The following is a 14,334-nucleotide window of genomic DNA, read 5'->3' as shown; positions in this document are numbered from 1 at the left end:
TTTTTTTTCTTTTGATTTTCCAGTGTTTGGTTATGTAAATAAAATTTAGTTGAAAAGAGAAAATTCATTCTAGTCGGAAAAAAGACTCTGTTTTGCAAAAAATGACTTACCAATTTTTTTGTCGAAAGACATTTTTCAGTTTCACCACACCACCGCCACCACAACGACAGCACACTACCAATGCGCACAAAGCTATGTAAATTGTCCAATCGTGTATAGGTGCACCATTAGGCAATATTGAATGCACATTTGATATAATTTACATTATATATTCGGTGTTATATGCTTTTTTTATCGTAGTGCCAGTTTCAATTTCACAATTCTATAGGCTAGATCTCATGCTCCAATGGGTTGAACTTCCTATATTTCAAAATTTACCAATATAAAGAAGCAATTTTAAAATTCTACCTTCATTTAATTTTTTTCAATTGGCATATTAGCTCAGTTGGTTAGAGCGTCGTGCTAATAACGCAAAGGTCACAGGTTCGAGACCTGTATGAGCCATCACACTTATTATTGACTTTGAACTTGTACTATTTTTTGGTACGTTATTATATTTGAAGTCTCTTATAATAAAAACACAATTAAATTTAATGTTCGTTTTGAAAGGCGGAATTGAATTTTGGAAGTCCTTTTTTTTCTTTTGATTTTCCAGTGTTTGGTCATGTAAATAAAATATAGTTGACAAGAGAAAATTCATTCTAGTCAATGAAAAAAAGACTCAGTTTTGCAAAAAATGACTTACCAATTTTTTTGTCGAAAGACATTTTTCAGTTTCACCACACCACCGCCACCACAACGACAGCACACTACCAATGCGCACAAAGCTATGTAAATTGTCCAATCGTGTATAGGTGCACCATTAGGCAATATTGAATGCACATTTGATATAATTTACATTATATATTCGATGTTATATGCTTTTTTTTTATCGTAGTGCCAGTTTCAATTTCACAATTCTATAGGCTAGATCTAATGCTCCAATGGGTTGAACTTCCTATATTTCAAAATTTACCAATATAAAGAAGCCATTTTAAAACTCTACCTTCATTTAATTTTTTCCAATTGGCTTATTAGCTCAATTGGTTAGAGCGTCGTGCTAATAACGCAAAAGTCACAGGTTCGAGACCTGTATGAGCCATAACACTTATTATTGACTTTGAACTTGTACTATTTTTTGGTACGTTATTATATTTGAATTCTCTTATAATAAAAACACAATTAAATTTAGGGTTCGTTTTGAAAGCCGAAATTCAATTTTGGAAGTCTTTTTTTTTTCCAGTGTTTGGTTATATTAATAAAATTTAGTTGAAAAGAGAAAATTCATTCTAGTCAATGGAAAAAAGACTCAGTTTTGCAAAAAATGACTTCCCAATTTTTTTGTCGAAAGACATTTTTCAGTTTCACCACACCACCACCACCACAACGACAGCACACTACCAATGCACACAAAGCTATGTAAATTGTCCAATCGTGTATAGGTGCACCATTAGGCAATATTGAATGCACATTTGATATAATTTACATTATATATTCGGCGTTATATGCTTTTTTGATCGTAGTGCCAGTTTCAATTTCACAATTCTATAGGCTAGATCTCATGCTCCAATGGGTTGAACTTCCTATATTTCAAAATTTACCAATATAAAGAAGCAATTTTAAAATTCTACCTTCATTTAATTTTTTTCAATTGGCTTATTAGCTCAGTTGGTTAGAGCGTCGTGCTAATAACGCAAAGGTCACAGGTTCGAGACCTGTATGAGCCATCACACTTATTATTGACTTTGAACTTGTACTATTTTTTGGTACGTTATTATATTTGAAGTCTCTTATAATAAAAACACAATTAAATTTAGGGTTCGTTTTGAAAGCCGAAATTCAATTTTGGAAGTCTTTTTTTTTTTTTCCAGTGTTTGGTTATGTTAATAAAATTTAGTTGAAAAGAGAAAATTCATTCTAGTCAATGGAAAAAAGGCTCAGTTTTGCAAAAAATGACTTCCCAATTTTTTTGTCGAAAGACATTTTTCAGTTTCACCACACCACCGCCACCACAACGACAGCACACTACCAATGCACACAAAGCTATGTAAATTGTCCAATCGTGTATAGGTGCACCATTAGGCAATATTGAATGCACATTTGATATAATTTACATTATATATTCGGTGTTATATGCTTTTTTTATCGTAGTGCCAGTTTCAATTTCACAATTCTATAGGCTAGATCTCATGCTCCAATGGGTTGAACTTCCTATATTTCAAAATTTACCAATATAAAGAATCAATTTTAAAATTCTACCTTCATTTAATTTTTTTCAGTTGGCTTATTAGCTTAGTTGGTTAGACCGTCGTGCGTATGAGCCATCAGACTTATTATTGACTTTGAACTTGTACTATTTTTTGGTACGTTATTATATNAAGAATCAATTTTAAAATTCTACCTTCATTTAATTTTTTTCAATTGGCTTATTAGCTTAGTTGGTTAGACCGTCGTGCGTATGAGCCATCAGACTTATTATTGACTTTGAACTTGTACTATTTTTTGGTACGTTATTATATTTGAAGTCTCTTATAATAAAAACACAATTAAATTTAGGGTTCGTTTTGAAAGCCGAAATTCAATTTTGGAAGTCTTTTTTTTTATTTCCAGTGTTTGGTTATGTTAATAAAATTTAGTTGAAAAGAGAAAATTCATTCTAGTTAATGGAAAAATGACTCAGTTTTGCGAAAAATGACTTCCCAATTATTTTGTCGAAAGACATTTTTCAGTTTCACCACACCACCACCACAACGACAGCACACTACCAATGCACACAAAGCTATGTAAATTGTCCAATCGTGTATAGGTGCACCATTAGGCAATATTGAATGCACATTTGATATAATTTACATTATATATTCGATGTTATACGCTTTTTTTATCGTAGTGCCAGTTTCAATTTCACAATTCTATAGGCTAGATCTCATGCTCCATTGGGTTGAACTTCCTATATTTCAAAATTTACCAATATAAAGAAGCAATTTTAAAATTCTACCTTCATTTAATTTTTTTCAATTGGCTTATTAACTCAGTTTGTTAGAGCGTTGTGCTAATAACGCAAAGGTCACAGGTTCGAGACCTGTATGAGCCATCACACTTATCATTGACTTTGAACTTGTACTATTTTTTGGTACGTTATTATATTTGAAGTCTCTTATAATAAAAACACAATTAAATTTAGGGTTCGTTTTGAAAGGCGGAATTGAATTTTGGAAGTCCTTTTTTCTCTTTTGATTTTCCTGTGTTTGGTTATGTAAATAAAATTTAGTTGAAAAGAGAAAATTCATTCTAGTCAATGGAAAAAAAACTCAGTTTTGCAAAAAATGACTTCCCAATTTTTTTGTCGAAAGACATTTTTCAGTTTCACCACACCACCACCACCACAACGACAGCACACTACCAATGCACACAAAGCTATGTAAATTGTCCAATCGTGTATAGGTGCACCATTAGGCAATATTGAATGCACATTTGATATAATGTACATTATATATTCGGTGTTATATGCTTTTTTTATCGTAGTGCCAGTTTCAATTTCACAATTCTATAGGCTAGATCTCATGCTCCAATGGGTTGAACCACAATTCTATAGGCTAGATCTCATGCTCCAATGGGTTGAACTTCCTATATTTCAACTAGATCTCATGCTCCAATGGGTTGAACTTCCTATATTTCAATATTTACCAATATAAAGAAGCAATTTTAAAATTCTACCTTCATTTAATTTTTTTCAATTGGCTTATTAGCTTAGTTGGTTAGACCGTCGTGCGTATGACNCTACCAATGCGCAGAAAGCTATGTAAATTGTCCAATCGTGTACAGGTGCACCATTAGGCAATATTGAATGCACATTTGATATAATTTACATTATATATTCGGCGTTATATGCTTTTTTTATCGTAGTGCCAGTTTCAATTTCACAATTCTATAGGCTAGATCTCATGCTCCAATGGGTTGAACTTCCTATATTTCAAAATTTACCAATATAAAGAAGCAATTTTAAAATTCTACCTTCATTTAATTTTTTTCAATTGGCTTATTAGCTTAGTTGGTTAGACCGTCGTGCGTATGAGCCATCAGACTTATTATTGACTTTGAACTTGTACTATTTTTTGGTACGTTATTATATTTGAAGTCTCTTATAATAAAAACACAATTAAATTTAGGGTTCGTTTTGAAAGGCGGAATTGAATTTTGGAAGTGCTTTTTTTTCTTTTGATTTTCCTGTGTTTGGTTATGTAAATAATATTTAGTTGAAAAGAGAAAATTAATTCTAGTCAATGGAAAAAAGACACAGTTTTGCAAAAAATGACTTCCCAATTTTTTTGTCGAAAGACATTTTTCAGTTTCACCACACCACCGCCACCACAACGACAGCACACTACCAATGCGCAGAAAGCTATGTAAATTGTCCAATCGTGTATAGGTGCACCATTAGGCAATATTGAATGCACATTTGATATAATTTACATTATATATTCGGTGTTATATGCTTTTTTTATCGTAGTGCCAGTTTCAATTTCACAATTCTATAGGCTAGATCTCATGCTCCAATGGGTTGAACTTCCTATATTTCAAAATTTACCAATATAAAGAAGCAATTTTAAAATTCTACCTTCATTTAATTTTTTTCAATTGGCTTATTAGCTCAGTTGGTTAGAGCGTCGTGCTAATAACGCAAAGGTCACAGGTTCGAGACCTGTATGAGCCATCACACTTATTATTGACTTTGAACTTGTACTATTTTTTGGTACGTTATTATATTTGAAGTCTCTTATAATAAGAACACAATTAAATTTAGGGTTCGTTTTGAAAGCCGAAATTCAATTTTGGAAGTCTTTTTTTTTTCCAGTGTTTGGTTATGTTAATAAAATTTAGTTGAAAAGAGAAAATTCATTCTAGTTAATGGAAAAATGACTCAGTTTTGCGAAAAATGACTTCCCAATTATTTTGTCGAAAGACATTTTTCAATTTCACCACACCACCACCACAACGACAGCACACTACCAATGCACACAATGCTATGTAAATTGCCCAATCGTGTATAGGTGCACCATTAGGCAATATTGAATGCACATTTGATATAATTTACATTATATATTCGGTGTTATATGCTTTTCTGATCGTAGTGCCAGTTTCAATTTCACAATTCTATAGGCTAGATCTCATGCTCCAATGGGTTGAACTTCCTATATTTCAAAATTTACCAATATAAAGAAGCAATTTTAAAATTCTACCTTCATTTAATTTTTTTCAATTGGCTTATTATCTCAATTGGTTAGAGCGTCGTGCTAATAACGCAAAAGTCACAGGTTCGAGACCTGTATGAGCCATCACACTTATTATTGACTTTGAACTTGTACTATTTTTTGGTACGTTATTATATTTGAAGTCTCTTATAATAAAAACACAATTAAATTTAGGGTTCGTTTTGAAAGGCGAAATTGAATTTTGGAAGTCCTTTTTTTTCTTTTGATTTTCCAGTGTTTGGTTATGTAAATAAAATTTAGTTGAAAAGAGAAAATTCATTCTAGTCAATGGAAAAAAGACTCAGTTTTGCAAAAAATGACTTCCCAATTTTTTTGTCGAAAGACATTTTTCAGTTTCACCACACCACCACCACCACAACGACAGCACACTACCAATGCACACAAAGCTATGTAAATTGTCCAATCGTGTATAGGTGCACCATTAGGCAATATTGAATGCACATTTGATATAATTTACATTATATATTCGGTGTTATATGCTTTTTTTATCGTAGTGCCAGTTTCAATTTCACAATTCTATAGGCTAGATCTCATGCTCCAATGGGTTGAACTTCCTATATTTCAAAATTTACCAATATAAAGAAGCAATTTTAAAATTCTACCTTCATTTAATTTTTTTCAATTGGCTTATTAGCTTAGTTGGTTAGACCGTCGTGCGTATGAGCCATCAGACTTATTATTGACTTTGACTTTGTACTATTTTTTGGTACGTTATTATATTTGAAGTCTCTTATAATAAAAACACAATTAAATTTAGGGTTCGTTTTGAAAGCCGAAATTCAATTTTGATTAAATTTAGGGTTCGTTTTGAAAGCCGAAATTCAATTTTGGAAGTCTTTAGGGTTCGTTTTGAAAGCCGAAATTCAATTTTGGAAGTCTTTTTTTTTCGTTTTGAAAGCCGAAATTCAATTTTGGAAGTCTTTTTTTTTTTTTTTGAAAGCCGAAATTCAATTTTGGAAGTCTTTTTTTTTTTCCAGTGTTTGGTTATGTTAATAAAATTTAGTTGAAAAGAGAAAATTCATTCTAGTTAATGGAAAAATGACTCAGTTTTCCGAAAAATGACTTCCCAATTATTTTGTCGAAAGACATTTTTCAGTTTCACCACACCACCACCACAACGACAGCACACTACCAATGCACACAAAGCTATGTAAATTGTCCAATCGTGTATAGGTGCACCATTAGGCAATATTGAATGCACATTTGATATAATTTACATTATATATTCGGTGTTATATGCTTTTTTGATCGTAGTGCCACTTTCAATTTCACAATTCTATAGGCTAGATCTCATGCTCCAATGGGTTGAACTTCCTATATTTCAAAATTTACCAATATAAAGAAGTAGTTTTAAAACTCTACCTTCATTTAATTTTTTCCAATTGGCTTATTAGCTCAATTGGTTAGAGCGTCGTGCTAATAACGCAAAGGTCACAGGTTCGAGACCTGTATGAGCCATCACACTTATTATTGACTTTGAACTTGTACTATTTTTTGGTACGTTATTATATTTGAAGTCTCTTATAATAAAAACACAATTAAATTTAGGGTTCGTTTTGAAAGGCGGAATTGAATTTTGGAAGTCCTTTTTTTTCTTTTGATTTTCCTGTGTTTGGTTATGTAAATAAAATTTAGTTGAAAAGAGAAAATTCATTCTAGTCAATGGAAAAAAGACTCAGTTTTGCAAAAAATGACTTCCCAATTTTTTTGTCGAAAGACATTTTTCAGTTTCACCACACCACCACCACAACGACAGCACACTACCAATGCACACAAAGCTATGTAAATTGTCCAATCGTGTATAGGTGCACCATTAGGCAATATTGAATGCACATTTGATATAATTTACATTATATATTCGGCGTTATATGCTTTTTTTATCGTAGTGCCAGTTTCAATTTCACAATTCTATAGGCTAGATCTCATGCTCCAATGGGTTGAACTTCCTATATTTCAAAATTTACCAATATAAAGAAGCAATTTTAAAATTCTACCTTCATTTAATTATTTTCAATTGGCTTATTAGCTCAGTTGGTTAGAGCGTCGTGCTAATAACGCGAAGGTCACAGGTTCGAGACCTGTATGAGCCATCACACTTATTATTGACTTTGAACTTGTACTATTTTTTGGTACGTTATTATATTTGAAGTCTCTTATATTCAAAACACAATTAAATTTAGGGTTCGTTTTGAAAGCCGAAATTGAATTTTGGAAGTCCTTTTTTTTCTTTTGATTTTCCAGTGTTTGGTTATGTAAATAAAATTTAGTTGAAAACAGAAAATTCATTCTAGTTAATGGAAAAATGACTCAGTTTTGCGAAAAATGACTTCCCAATTTTTTTGTCGAAAGACATTTTTCAGTTTCACCACACCACCACCACAACGACAGCACACTACCAATGCACACAAAGCTATGTAAATTGTCCAATCGTGTATAGGTGCACCATTAGGCAATATTGAATGCACATTTGATATAATTTACATTATATATTCGGCGTTATATGCTTTTTTGATCGTAGTGCCAGTTTCAATTTCACAATTCTATAGGCTAGATCTCATGCTCCAATGCGTTGAACTTCCTATATTTCCAAATTTACCAATATAAAGAAGCAATTTTAAAATTCTGCCTTTATTTAATTTTTTTTAATTGGCTTATTAGCTCAGTTGGTTAGAGCGTCGTGCTAATAACGCGAAGGTCACAGGTTTGAGACCTGTATGAGCCATCACACTTATTATTGACTTTGAACTTGTATTATTTTTTGGTACGTTATTATATTTGAAGTCTCTTATTTTCAAAACACAATTAAATTTAGGGTTCGTTTTGAAAGGCGAAATTGAATTTTGGAAGTCCTTTTTTTTCTTTTGATTTTCCAGTGTTTGGTTATGTAAATAAAATTTAGTTGAAAAGAGAAAATTCATTCTAGTCAATGGAAAAAAGACTCAGTTTTGCAAAAAATGACTTCCCAATTTTTTTGTCGAAAGACATTTTTCAGTTTCACCACACCACCACCACAACGACAGCACACTACCAATGCACACAAAGCTATGTAAACTGTCCAATCGTGCATAGGTGCACCATTAGGCAATATTGAATGCACATTTGATATAATTTACATTATATATTCGGTGTTATATGTTTTTTTTATCGTAGTGCCAGTTTCAATTTCACAATTCTATAGGCTAGATCTCATGCTCCAATGGGTTGAACTTCCAATATTTCAAAATTTACCAATATAAAGAAGCAATTTTAAAATTCTGCCTTTATTTAATTTATTTCAATTGGCTTATTAGCTCAGTTGGTTAGAGCGTTGTGCTAATATCGCGAAGGTCATAGGTACGAGACCTGTATGAGCTATCACACATTCACACTTATTATTGACTTTGAACTTGTACTATTTTTTGGTACGTTATTGTATTTGAAGTCTCTTATTTTCAAAACACAATTAAATTTAGGGTTCGTTTTGCAAGCCGAAATTCAATTTTGGAAGTCTTTTTTTTTCCAGTGTTTGGTTATGTTAATAAAATTTAGTTGAAAAGAGAAAATTCATTCTAGTTAATGGAAAAATGACTCAGTTTTGCGAAAAATGACTTCCCAATTTTTTTGTCGAAAGACATTTTTCAGTTTCACCACACCACCACCACAACGACAGCACACTACCAATGCACACAAAGCTATGTAAATTGTCCAATCGTGTATAGGTGCACCATTAGGCAATATTGAATGCACATTTGATATAATTTACATTATATATTCGGCGTTATATGCTTTTTTTATCGTAGTGCCANTTTTCAAAGCAGAAATTGAATTTTCGAAGTTTTTTTTTTTTTGATTTTCCAGTGTTTGGTTATGTAAATAAAATTTAGTTAAAAAGAGNCACCATTAGGCAATATTGAATGCACATTAGATATAATTTACAGTATATATTCGGCGTTATATGCTTTTTTGATCGTAGTGCCAGTTTCAATTTAACAATTCTATAGGCTAGATCTCATGCTCCAATGGGTTGAACGTCCTATATTTCAAAATTTACCAATATAAAGAAGCAATTTTAAAATTCTACCTTTATTTAATTTTTTTCAATTGGCTTATTTGCTCAGTTGGTTAGATAGTCGTGCTATTAACGCGAAGGTCACAGGTTCGAGACCTGTATGAGCCATCACACTTATTATTGACTTTGAACTAATACTATTTTTGGTTCGTTATTATATTTGAAGTCTCTTATAATCAAAACACAATTAAATTTAGGGTTCGTTTTGAAAGGCGAAATTGAATTTTGGAAGTCCTTTTTTTTCTTTTGATTTTCCAGTGTTTGGTTATGTAAATAAAATTTAGTTGAAAACAGAAAATTCATTCTAGTCAATGGAAAAAAGACTCAGTTTTGCGAAAAATGACTTCCCAATTTTTTTGTCGAAAGACATTTTTCAGTTTCACCACACCACCACCACAACGACAGCACACTACCAATGCACACAAAGCTATGTAAATTGTCCAATCGTGTACAGGTGCACCATTAGGCAATATTGAATGCACATTTGATATAATTTACATTATATATTCGGCGTTATATGCTTTTTTTATCGTAGTGCCAGTTTCAATTTCACAATTCTATAGGCTAGATCTGATGCTCCAATGGGTTGAACTTCCTATATTTCAAAATTTACCAATATAAAGAAGCAATTTCAAAATTCTGCCTTTATTTAATTTATTTCAATTGGCTTATTAGCTCAGTTGGTTAGAGCGTTGTGCTAATATCGCGAAGGTCATAGGTACGAGACCTGTATGAGCTATCACACATTCACACTTATTATTGACTTTGAACTTGTACTATTTTTTGGTACGTTATTATATTTGAAGTCTCTTATATTCAAAACACAATTAAATTTAGGGTTCGTTTTGAAAGCCGAAATTGAATTTTGGAAGTCCTTTTTTTTCTTTTGATTTTCCAGTGTTTGGTTATGTAAATAAAATTTAGTTGAAAAGAGAAAATTCATTCTAGTCAATGGAAAAAAGACTCAGTTTTGCAAAAAATGACTTCCCAATTTTTTTGTCGAAAGACATTTTTCAGTTTCACCACACCACCACCACAACGACAGCACACTACCAATGCACACAAAGCTATGTAAATTGTCCAATCGTGTATAGGTGCACCATTAGGCAATATTGAATGCACATTTGATATAATTTACATTATATATTCGGTGTTATATGCTTTTTTTATCGTAGTGCCAGTTTCAATTTCACAATTCTATAGGCTAGATCTCATGCTCCAATGGGTTGAACTTCCTATATTTCAAAATTTACCAATATAAAGAAGCAATTTTAAAATTCTGCCTTTATTTAATTTATTTCAATTGGCTTATTAGCTCAGTTGGTTAGAGCGTTGTGCTAATATCGCGAAGGTCATAGGTACGAGACCTGTGTGAGCTATCACACATTCACACTTATTATTGACTTTGAACTTGTACTATTTTTTGGTACGTTATTATATTTGAAGTCTCTTATTTTCAAAACACAATTAAATTTAGGGTTCGTTTTGCAAGCCGAAATTCAATTTTGGAAGTCTTTTTTTTTTCCAGTGTTTGGTTATGTTAATAAAATTTAGTTGAAAAGAGAAAATTCATTCTAGTTAATGGAAAAATGACTCAGTTTTGCGAAAAATGACTTCCCAATTTTTTTGTCGAAAGACATTTTTCAGTTTCACCACACCACCACCACAACCACAGCACACTACCAATGCACACAAAGCTATGTAAATTGTCCAATCGTGTATAGGTGCACCATTAGGCAATATTGAATGCACATTAGATATAATTTACATTATATATTCGGCGTTATATGCTTTTTTGATCGTAGTGCCAGTTTCAATTTAACAATTCTATAGGCTAGATCTCATGCTCCAATGGGTTGAACGTCCTATATTTCCAAATTTACCAATATAAAGAAGCAATTTTAAAATTCTACCTTTATTTAATTTTTTTCAATTGGCTTATTAGCTCAGTTGGTTAGAGCGTCGTGCTATTAACGCGAAGCTCATAGGTTCGAGACCTGTATGAGCCATCACACTTATTATTGACTTTGAACTAATACTATTTTTTGGTTCGTTATTATATTTAAGTCTCTTATAATCAAAACACAATTAAATTTAGGGTTCGTTTTGAAAGGCGAAATTGAATTTTTGAAGTCCTTTTTTTTCTTTTGATTTTCCAGTGTTTGGTTATGTAAATAAAATTTAGTTGAAAACAGAAAATTCGTTCTAGTCAATGGAAAAAAGACTCCAGTTTTGCAAAAAATGACTTCCCAATTTTTTTGTCGAAAGACATTTTTCAGTTTCACCACACCACCACCACAACGACAGCACACTACCAATGCACACAAACCTATGTAAATTGTCCAATCGTGTATTGGCGCACCATTAGGCAATATTGAATGCACATTTGATATAATTTACATTATATATTCGGCGTTATATGCTTTTTTGATCGTAGTGCCAGTTTCAATTTCACAATTCTATAGGCTAGATCTCATGCTCCAATGGGTTGAACTTCCTATATTTCAAAATTTACCAATATAAAGAAGCAATTTTAAAATTCTACCTTTATTTAATTTATTTCAATTGGCTTATTAGCTTAGTTGGTTAGAGCGTTGTGCTAATATCGCGAAGGTCATAGGTACGAGACCTGTATGAGCTATCACACATTCACAGTTATTATTGACTTTGTACTTGTACTATTTTTTGGTACGTTATTATATTTGAAGTCTCTTATTTTCAAAACACAATTAAATTTAGGGTTCGTTTTGAAAGCCGAAATTCAATTTTGGAAGTCTTTTTTTTTTCCAGTGTTTGGTTATGTTAATAAAATTTAGTTGAAAAGAGAAAATTCATTCTAGTTAATGGAAAAATGACTCAGTTTTGCGAAAAATGACTTCCCAATTTTTTTGTCGAAAGACATTTTTCAGTTTCACCACACCACCACCACAACGACAGCACACTACCAATGCACACAAAGCTATGTAAATTGTCCAATCGTGTATAGGTGCACCATTAGGCAATATTGAATGCACATTTGATATAATTTACATTATATATTCGGCGTTATATGCTTTTTTTATCGTAGTGCCAGTTTCAATTTCACAATTCTATAGGCTAGATCTCATGCTCCAATGGGTTGAACTTCCTATATTTCAAAATTTACCAATATAAAGAAGCAATTTTAAAATTCTGCCTTTATTTAATTTATTTCAATTGGCTTATTAGCTCAGTTGGTTAGAGCGTTGTGCTAATATCGCGAAGGTCATAGGTACGAGACCTGTATGAGCTATCACACATTCACACTTATTATTGACTTTGAACTTGTAATATTTTTTGGTACGTTATTATATTTGAAGTCTCTTATTTTCAAAACACAATTAAATTTAGGGTTCGTTTTGAAAGCCGAAATTCAATTTTGGAAGTCTTTTTTTTTCCAGTGTTTGGTTATGTTAATAAAATTTAGTTGAAAAGAGAAAATTCATTCTAGTTAATGGAAAAATGACTCAGTTTTGCGAAAAATGACTTCCCAATTTTTTTGTCGAAAGACATTTTTCAGTTTCACCACACCACCACCACAACGACAGCACACTACCAATGCACACAAAGCTATGTAAATTGTCCAATCGTGTATAGGTGCACCATTAGGCAATATTGAATGCACATTTGATATAATTTACATTATATATTCGGTGTTATATGCTTTTTTTATCGTAGTGCCAGTTTCAATTTCACAATTCTATAGGCTAGATCTCATGCTCCAATGGGTTGAACGTCCTATATTTCCAAATTTACCAATATAAAGAAGCAATTTTAAAATTCTACCTTTATTTAATTTTTTTCAATTGGCTTATTAGCTCAGTTGGTTAGAGCGTCGTGCTAATAACGCGAAGCTCACAGGTTTGAGACCTGTATGAGCCATCACACTTATTATTGACTTTGAACTTGTACTATTTTTTGGTACGTTAGTATACGTTTTGGAAGCCGAAATTGAATTTTCGAAGTTTTTTTTTTTTTTGATTTTCCAGTGTTTGGTTATGTAAATAAAATTTAGTTAAAAAGAGAAAATTCATTCCAGTCAATGGAAAAAATCTCAATTTTGCGAGAAATGACTTCCTAATTTTTTTGTCGAAAGACATTTTTTGGTTTCACCACACCACCACCACAACGATAGTACACTACCAATGCACACAAACCTATGAAATTGTCCAATCGTATATAGGTGCACCATTACGCAATATTGAATGCACATTTGATATAATTTACATTATATATTCGGCGTTATATGCTTTTTTTATCGTAGTGCCAGTTTCAATTTCACAATTCTATAGGCTAGATCTCATGCTCCAATGGGTTGAACTTCCTATATTTCAAAATTTACCAATATAAAGAAGCAATTTTAAAATTCTACCTTCATTTAATTATTTTCAATTGGCTTATTAGCTCAGTTGGTTAGAGCGTCGTGCTAATAACGCAAAGGTCACAGGTTCGAGACTTGTATGAGCCATCACACTTATTATTGACTTTGAACTTGTACTGTTTTTTGGTACGTTATTATATTTGAAGTCTCTAATTCTCAAAACACAATTAAATTTAGGGTTCGTTTTCAAAGCCGAAATTGAATTTTCGAAGTTTTTTTTTTTAATTTTCCAGTGTTTGGTTATGGAAATAAAATTTAGTTAAAAAGAGAAAATTCATTCCAGTCAATGGAAAAAATCTCAATTTTGCGAGAAATGACTTCCTAAATTTTTTGTCGAAAGACATTTTTTGGTTTCACCACACCACCACCACAACGATAGTACACTACCAATGCACACAAACCTATGAAATTGTCCAATCGTATATAGGTGCACCATTACGCAATATTGAATGCACATTTGATATAATTTACACTATATATTCGGCGTTATATGCTTTTTTTTTATCGTAGTGCCAGTTTGAATTTCACAATTCTATAGGCTAGATCTCATGCTCCAATGGGTTGAACTTCCTATATTT

General features: G+C 31.9%; 3 non-coding genes across 3 annotated transcripts; all 3 read left to right on the top strand.

The window, feature by feature from the left end:
- Positions 1–7,325: 7,325 nt before the first annotated feature.
- Positions 7,326–7,399, top strand: TRNAI-AAU. Its single transcript has one exon. It is a non-coding gene; the product is annotated as a tRNA-Ile (tRNA).
- A 1,992-nt stretch (positions 7,400–9,391) lies between these two features.
- TRNAN-AUU lies at positions 9,392–9,465 on the top strand. The gene has a single exon. It is a non-coding gene; the product is annotated as a tRNA-Asn (tRNA).
- A 1,827-nt stretch (positions 9,466–11,292) lies between these two features.
- On the top strand, positions 11,293–11,366 carry TRNAN-AUU. Its single transcript has one exon. It is a non-coding gene; the product is annotated as a tRNA-Asn (tRNA).
- The last annotated feature ends 2,968 nt before the right edge of the window (positions 11,367–14,334 follow it).

Source organism: Ipomoea triloba, chromosome 11, assembly GCF_003576645.1.
Source record: "Ipomoea triloba cultivar NCNSP0323 chromosome 11, ASM357664v1".
Classification (NCBI taxonomy): Eukaryota; Viridiplantae; Streptophyta; class Magnoliopsida; order Solanales; family Convolvulaceae; genus Ipomoea; species Ipomoea triloba.
The sequence above is the reverse complement of the archived record's forward strand: the minus strand, read 5'-3'. Positions and strand labels throughout refer to the sequence as shown.